This window comes from Odontomachus brunneus, unplaced genomic scaffold, assembly GCF_010583005.1.
Source record: "Odontomachus brunneus isolate Ranch 3 - 2012 unplaced genomic scaffold, Obru_v1 Obru_scaffold_118, whole genome shotgun sequence".
In the NCBI taxonomy this organism is placed as follows: Eukaryota; Metazoa; Arthropoda; class Insecta; order Hymenoptera; family Formicidae; genus Odontomachus; species Odontomachus brunneus.
Window position 1 is genome coordinate 578,505 of NW_022639568.1, and position 8,466 is coordinate 586,970.

The 8,466-nt window shown below is 40.7% G+C and overlaps 1 protein-coding gene across 1 annotated transcript in view; it reads right to left on the bottom strand.

Moving 5' to 3' along the window:
• The window catches only part of LOC116849520, a 32,890-nt gene extending 24,995 nt beyond the window's left edge, over positions 1–7,895 (bottom strand). Inside the window, exons 1-2 of the mRNA XM_032826735.1 lie at positions 7,482–7,895; positions 238–381 (exon numbers count right to left, since the gene is read on the bottom strand). The gene's annotated coding sequence lies outside the window, so the exon portion shown is untranslated. The remainder of the gene's footprint in view (positions 1–237; positions 382–7,481) is intronic.
• Between the last annotated feature and the right edge of the window lie 571 nt (positions 7,896–8,466).

Consider the following 8,466-nt stretch of genomic DNA (forward strand, 5'->3'; position numbering starts at 1 on the left):
GAGAAAGAATTTTACGAACATATTTCTGTTTCGAAAGCTTGGTGTTGGTGTTGATCACTACTATCGAAGTCACAGCGACATTTTGCCTCGTTGCTGGCGTAGGGAGAGTTCGAAGAATGAGAAGGATGAAGTACGCGATGTACGCGGGGAGACTCGTAGAAAAATCCAGAGGTAGAATAAAAGGGAGATAGAGAGATTCAGGGGGTCGAATCGACGAGGGGTTGAGCGATTACTCACCACGATCCTATCCACCCCAAACGGGCGTGGTTGAAGATGGAGTGGGGTACTTTCGTTCCTCGACAACGGTTCGTCTGCTACTGCTGCTGTTGTTTCAATGTGCAGAATTCTTTGGTGCCAGCCGGGCCTCTGTCTATCTTGCCGCTATTTTTGAAAAACAATGTCAAAAGAGATTTATTAGACCAGCGCGAAAGCCCTGAACGAGAAATGTTTGAGATTTTATACATTATATTTTTTTTAGATTTTATTCGTAACGACAACGATCTCTTCGAGCTTGAAGTTTTGTTCTAGTTTTTTTCCAGGTTTATTTTCCTTTTTCTATTTCTTTTCTTACGAAAAAATTTTTCAGGGAAGAATTTTCTAGAATATCTTATTTTAAAAGACACCTTTGGCGATGATAATGTGCTATAGGTTTAAAATTAGTGCATATGTCACCAAAAGAACCATAAAACAGCAGTAATGGTTGAAGGAAATAAGATAAAGGTAATTGGGGCAAACAAAAAAAAATGGTAAAAAGGTCGCATGCTCTGTTTTCTTACAATACCTTACAAATTTATGGTCTGGTATAGAGAACACGATCTCTTTATAGTATTTTCTTACAAATAGTATTTTTCGACATTGAACATTTAACATTGATATTTAACATTGAAGAAATATCTCTTCGTTCGGATAATATACTGTCAGAAAAGTTCTTAAAAATAATAGCATTTTTGTAAGTAAAAGACCCGAGATAAATTTAAGAATTTGATATTAAAATTCATAATAGTGAAGATTTTCGTAACATTAGGATTATTAGTTACAAGTTAGTTATAATATTTCAGATTTCTTATGAAATCTAATATTTTCTATCTTATATTTCATGTTTTCTTATTAAATTTCATATTAAATTATGAAACATTATAACATGTTATGATATGTTAGAATAATTTTTCTAAATATATCATAAATACGAGACTGTTTTAGTCACGTAGTCTGAAAGATTTAGCTTGCAAAGTATCGTGGTTTTTATTGAGATTTCAACGGAGTTATCCAAAAGTTTTTGTTATCGCAAAAGTTGTGCAACTATGTGTTATTAAAAATATAATATTAATTTTACTATTACTTTTCATAACAAAGTTATGTAAAAAACTTCACGTCCCAGTTATTAAATTTAATACAAAGTTTTCTAACAATGTATTTGTGCTTGGGCGAAATTGAAAATCCCGATATTCCGTATCAAGTCGGTGCAAAAGTAAAATAAAACTAAATAAAAAATGTATGAAATAATAGAATTGAATGAAAATGTAAAATAAAATAAGTCATACAATTTCGAAGGATCAATAATTTTCATCACCTAAAGTGATCGTCAATTCGGGATTTCTTCAAATGGCGAATGAGAATTTGATAGAAAACGGACAATTTTTTCTGCATTTGCTTTTAGCAACAAAATCTGATCAATGCGAGATGCGAGCTGCTCTGCACGATTCGACGAACTCAATTTTCTCGAAGGGTTGCGAGATCCGTGTTGACTGTCACTTGCACAACACGTAGCAACTGTTCGCAATGCAAAACAAAGTCGATTCAAGGTTTAACAATAAGCTGGCCTTGAAAAACTCGAGCAACTGTTAATGCAGGATGTCCCACATTAGATGCGTCTCACGTATCGTACCCCTTCGACAGGTCAATGTGGTCAGCAAAAATAGAGCAAAAGGCAGCTGATATCCTTTTCGAAACTGAACTTTCTATTTTTTCAAAAGAACGGCAAACTTCGTGTTAGCTCTTGTAAGAATTTACTACACTTTTTTATTTTTAAGTAAAATAGAACGAAAAATAACTTCTTCACGGTCACTTCTGCTATTTCTAAATAGGGCGAAAAGTAACAACTTAAAATTTCGTGCAACTTCTCGTTTTATTATATCAATTTTTCTCGTTCTCGTTTTATTATATCAATTTTTCTCATTCATGTGATGCAATATCACTTTATACTAGACCAAGACGAAATCATTAATTTGTCGCAAATTTTTATATGGATATCAGAAAAAAGGAGCGAAAGGAAAGATAAATTATTTAATTTTTCTATTCTCTCTTTCTCTCTCTCTCTCTCTCTGTTTTATTCTCTTTTCTTATCTTATTTCTTATTACATTCTTATTCTTACTTTCTACCTCTTACTTTTTTCCTTTTTCCCTAGAATTATTTCTTACTCAGCGCGGTTTGTCTTAACGCATCATCATTGTCTTTTTGTTTAATGCATAAGGAAATTCAACTTATCAAATTTCTGTTCCGTTATACCAGGTTAAGAAACCTTATCGCGATTGGTTCTCAAACAGAGCCCATTCAACCCTCAGAGAATATCGAGCGCCCCAGACGACTAATAATACCATTTTGGCTTGCGCCTGAAAAAATAATATCGTACTACGACAGATACTAGGTGCCACAGAAACGCCAATGAGAACGATTGACTTATCCTAGATCAGAATATTTTTCCGAAATTGTGGCTTCTTTCACTCTGGGAGATGCGCCATCACGCACTAACAGAGATTATTCCATCATGGCGATCACGCGCAATAAAACGAGTTTGTCTCTTTCGGCCGGCCGAGGAAGGGTTGCAACTGTCGCGCGAATTGCCGCCCTTCGACGAGACCATGCTCGCTTTTCTCGTCGCGGAGAGCTGCCGACAGGAGCTGCGTGAGTCTAAAAGTTCGGTAGCTCGATATTCCACTAGTGACGAACAAATTGAGAAACTGCGCTAAATCCTATAATAAAGAAATACCACGACAGAGAAATGAAACGGCTTGGAATTTTTACCTGTCCTTGAAGCTGACCTTTGTAATCGATAATCCTTTTCAAAAACCTTCCATGTATTTTGGATTAAACCGGCGAAGCTTCGAGACCCTTGAAGCGAGAGTGAATTTTCGAATAAAACTCCCGACCAAACACTACATATATGTTATTTTTTATTTATTATCCACTACATTGATTACATTGAGAGAAATTATTCGATAAGAAATTAACAAGCGCATATTTCCGATCAAAATACAGATGAATTTTTGTATCCGATCAGAAACATCCGATAAGAAGTATCGGTTCATAATTTTAATATCGGTGTATAATCGATTTTTGATCAGAAATATCCGTACATTAATTTTTGCCGAATAATTTCTCTCAGTATGTGTAAATATAATATAATTATTATAGAATAATCCTTCTCGCTCTCTTTTTCACACGTATGTGTACGAAAAGAATTATCCGTTGCTGTCTGTTTATAAGAGTCATTCTACATTAGCAAGTCTCAAGGTCGCATGAAAATTAAGCAATCACAGTCAATTCTTTAATCGTAAGAGGAATGATTGACTGTGATTGGTAAATTTTCTTATTATCTTGCGATTTGCAACTAATGTAGAATCGGCCTTACATGTTATGTGTCGAGACAAACGATGTGATAACCGAACAGTCGCTTCGACGAATCCCGATAAATACATGAAAATCATTCAAGAGTCCCACGAGAGATGGACAATTCGCAATCATCTACGCAAACATTTGAATTCGCGTTTGTTTAAACGGCAAACGTCTCGGCGGTCTAATCCTCTTTGTACGCGGGTAATCATTCAGCGTCTTCAAAGTGACAAGAAGAGCGGAGTAAATTCTATGTCGTAGAATTACGCAAACAAGATCACCCGACAAATATATCTGTCTCCCTGTCTGTCTGTCTGTCGAGCACGAATCGCATTTCTGCTTGTGTGAAAGCGCGTGTCTGCGAATAACAATTTCGCCCGGACATCGTGCGACAATAATTCGCGCGAATGACGAACGCGTTATGGAATGAACAACCATGATAAATGAACTACGAGATCTATCCGACGATGTTCCATTTGTTTACACTTTGGTCTGAAGAATGTCGATTGTAACGAGCCGTTTATCGAGCGCTTAACAAGCTCGCGTCTAACGCAAAATTCACAAAACTGCGACGAAGAGCGTCGACGAGATTCTCAGTTTCCGTCACTTTCTTTCTTCTCGTTTCTTTTTATCGTCACGATTATCTTTGTCTCATTAGCAGTGCCATTTTGAATGACACGCGCCTGACGTCTGAGGCGCAAGTTTTTTTTGGTCATTAGTTTTCTTCGCAATCGACGTATCTTAAACGAGATACAAACACCAACCTGTCCTCTGTGATGTAACGAGGAGATTTTCTTCAACGACCCTCAAACAATCGTTCGATCGCGACATATTTTCTCACGCGAGCAGTCGAAAAAGTTGCCCAGATGGTGTCAGATATTCGAGACAATTCGTTCGCCGCGATAACATTTCATCGGTGATCGCTTCCGCGCTCCTTTGAAACTTCGCTAACTTCGCGAATTGTCATTGAAACGATAAAGCTCAAGTGACGACTCGTCGTCGTCGTAGTATTTCGAAATTCCGAGTGAGACACGCGCCGGGATCGTGACAATAACTAGAAAAAATTGTACGGTAAATGGGAAGATACACAAGTGGAAATTTCGACCGGCAGACGCGTGTGCGTCACGTGGAATAAAACGGGTGAGACGTGTGAACGAAAGAGCGAATAAATTCATAAATGAGTTCATGAATGAACTGGACGAGAGCTCGCGCGATGCGAAATATCGCTGATACCAAATCAGAGCATAGAGAAATCATCTGATAAAGCACCAACAAACGGATATTTCTGATCAAAATACCGATGAATTTTTGTATCCAATCAGGATATCTGATTAAATTTAATCGGATCATAATGACATCCTAATCAATAAAAAAATTATGAACCGATATTTCTCATCGGATGTTTTCTGATCGGATACAAAAATTCATCGGTATTTTGATCAGAAATATCTGTTTGTTAATTTCCTATCAAATAATTTCTCTCGGTGCGATTTCTCAATATTACATGGCGATTTCGGAGCGAAACGGCGCGGAGGCTGCGAGTCGTCAATCGATGCAACGAATTCGCGCAAAAATGGGGATTTTAATTGCGCACGCGAGATTTTCGCTTCTCGCTGGCAAAATACAAGGTATCCTTGCCGATTACGATAACGATAATAATTATTAGATTTGCTTTCCATGTTTGAGCCGCGTGGATTCTTCTTTGTTTGATTCTGACATTTCGCGAACATTTCTGTCCCTTTCATTAGGGAGAAACGACCTGATGTCTAGATATCGAGTATACTTCATCATCAGGTCGTTTCTCCCTAATGAAACGGACTGAAATGTTCGCGAAACGTCGAAATCCGACAAAGAAGAAATCACACGGCTAAAATGAAAGTAAATCTGATATTCATGGACACCGTAAAAGCCTCAAATATCAAAACGATAACAATGTTCAGCCACGTGTAAGCATCAGGCTTTTCATATTCGCGCTATGGCGAGAGTCAGAGGATTTTGCACGCGAATTCGTATTGCGCGACGAAGAGAATTGATCAGCTGATTCGTGCGCGAAAGAAGCGAGATTTTTCTTCAGAAAAAGATAACTGAAGGAAACAGAAGCTGTCAAAGCTCGCGTCATGATTTCTCTTCAGCGCTAATTATTCGCGATAATTCATTAATTAATTACACGCCTTTTAATGCGTGCCTTTCCTTCTCATTCAGATTCAAACTTATTATTTTCAATTCAGTTTATAGAATTTGCGAGTTGCGAGATCGATTTCTCGTCTCATTTGCGTAACCTGCTCCTGTACTGCTACACGTGTACCAAAGTGCTTCGTGTTCTCATAAGTTAATTGATAAACAGAAATAATTAATTAATTAATTAATAACGAGCGACTTTAAGGGCAAAGGTTTGGAATCACCACGCTTCGCGGAGAGTTTCGAGCCGAGAGAGAAAATTCGAAACTGCGAACAACGACGCGCGAAAACAGAATCCGAAAATCCTCATATTTATTTCGACGAATATCTCTGGTACTAGCAGTACTTTCAGTGTAACACTTGCTCTTCTCTCTTCCTCCTTCTGTGTCGGAAAATACCATGCGAGATGGAGGAATTCAGAACAAGTGCGTAAGAGAACGAGAAAAGATAGTCGAGTGGCGAAGGAGGGTGAGTCTCGAGGGTGAATTCTCACCCTCTTCTCTCCAGGTTGGTTCATTGCGGCAGAAAGTCTGGTGGAAAAACGCGATAATGGGAATCGCGCGCGTCTTCCTCTGTCTTCGATTAGACACCTTCGTTCGACTTTCATTTCTCATCCCAGCTTTCTTCACCGAGGAAAACTGCAGGTAAGCAGATGACGGGAGGAGGACGCGAAAAGCGCGACTGGCGAAGCTCACTTTCAAATACCGTGGTTGCAAATAGCCGGGCGATTCGTCACGTAAACAACGACGCGTCCGGACGTTCATGAGTCGCAAATAAATCGCCGGGAGTTTATAAAACAATTTTCTTCGTGAGACCTCGCGTCCCCGCGTGCTTCAGCTTCGCAGCTGACGAGAATTTACCTTGGGAATGTCCGCCACAAAATCAGGCGTTATCAGAACGGACGATTCACCGGGTGATCGTTCGAGCGAAGTTCACTCGTTCCCAAATCGAATTGTTCTTCGTTGTTATCGCACGACGAGCAACAGAGAACGGTCTCAAGGCCCGTGGGACCAAAACTGCGGCGTTTCAAGGAAGTTTCGAGCCGACGAAAGAAATTCAAAACCGCGCTTCGCGTTACAAACACAGAACTCAAGTCTCGAAAACAGAATCTCAATAGGCTGCTAACACGTATTATCCTCGTATTTATCAACGACCACAAATATGCGAAGAATGCTGTCCCTCCCCTCCCCGACCCTCCCGTTTCCCCAGTCCCTCTGTACTCTCTCCCTCTTTCTCGTCCCGCAAAATATCTCACCGACTGAGAAATTGGAAATCCGCGAAATTCGCGACGAACACGCGTTCGCCAGTCTCACGTTGCAGAAATTTGTTGTCGGGCTCTCTGAATCACGCAATCGCGACTCTTCATTGAGGAGAGCCGATCATGAGGACGTCCAATCGACCTAGCAGCTGATCGAAGACAGTTTTTGAGGACAATCTCGCCGCGATTGCGATAACAGATAAAATGAGAAGAGAGATTGAAACGATAAATAAAAAACGACCTACGCGAGACTCAAAACGACGATTCGGCTGGGCTTTCTCGCGATTTCTCTTCGACGAAGAGGCGCGACCTCGAGATCGAGTCAGACACAAAATGTCACCTCCTGGAGAGCCGGCTGGAGGAGCCGGAGCGTTCGCGTCTCGTCGAGCCGATTTGAGCCTCGCGCGATTCAACGACAAGCTGTGCAGAATTTACCTAACGTATGACGATCGCCATCCCTGTCGGCATCCCTCTCGGCATTTCGATTGGCGAGATTTTCGTTGAGAACTCCGTAGTCTTTTTGTCTTCTCCCTGCTCTTCTGTCCTTATCAGCGTGCAACTCGACGAGGATCGATGTCAGGTGTGAAGCGAAATAAACCGCCTTCTCGTCGTAGAGACAGCATCAATCACGTTTATGATACGTGTCAGATGGACAACGCGACCGGATTGAGACCTGCACATGTACACACGCCGCCACGGTCGTAATATGCATGTATAAATATTTCGTATTTTACAGACTTATGTATATATGTGTGTACACGCGCTCAAGAGCATACGACGTAAGCGGCAAGCAGCAAGAGCGCTCTATTTCGACTGACAGCGAAACATTTCGCTCTGAGTCCCAAAGTATTGGAAACTACCAGGCCATCTACTGAATACTGTAGGGGCAGTTACCATCTCTACTTTCTGGCAGAAGGCCAGCCCTAGTCGTCTGTCCAATAGTAGTCGCTCAGGGCAGTCGTTCAGGTTCATAGAGATGCTGTCGTCACAGGCATCGCCCCTTCCTCCCCCCCTCCCCTTCTTACTTGGCTTGCAGAGTTTGCTCCAATTCTCCCTCGCGCTTCTTCTTTCACCTATTCACTAATTTTCTCATTTACGGACGCATGTGGGTCATTCGTCCTCGCGGTCCGAAGAGCTCCACGCACCCCCATTATCGCGCGGATCTCGCGCGTTTACCTAAACGTCATTATCCCTTACGCTGGGCAACACCAGCTCGCTGCGGAGGATTCGCGGCTGTGCCGCTATGCAAGTTCCGTTAGCTTTTTTTCTTCTTTTTTATATCGAGGAATTCTGTTTTTATCTTCCGCTCTTTTTTGTCTTAACTTTTATGCGAATCTCCGGAATTTTCACCGTAAGGTATTAAACGCACGTGAGAAAACTCTACACTGTTAAAAAAGTTCTTAAAAACAGTAGCACTTTT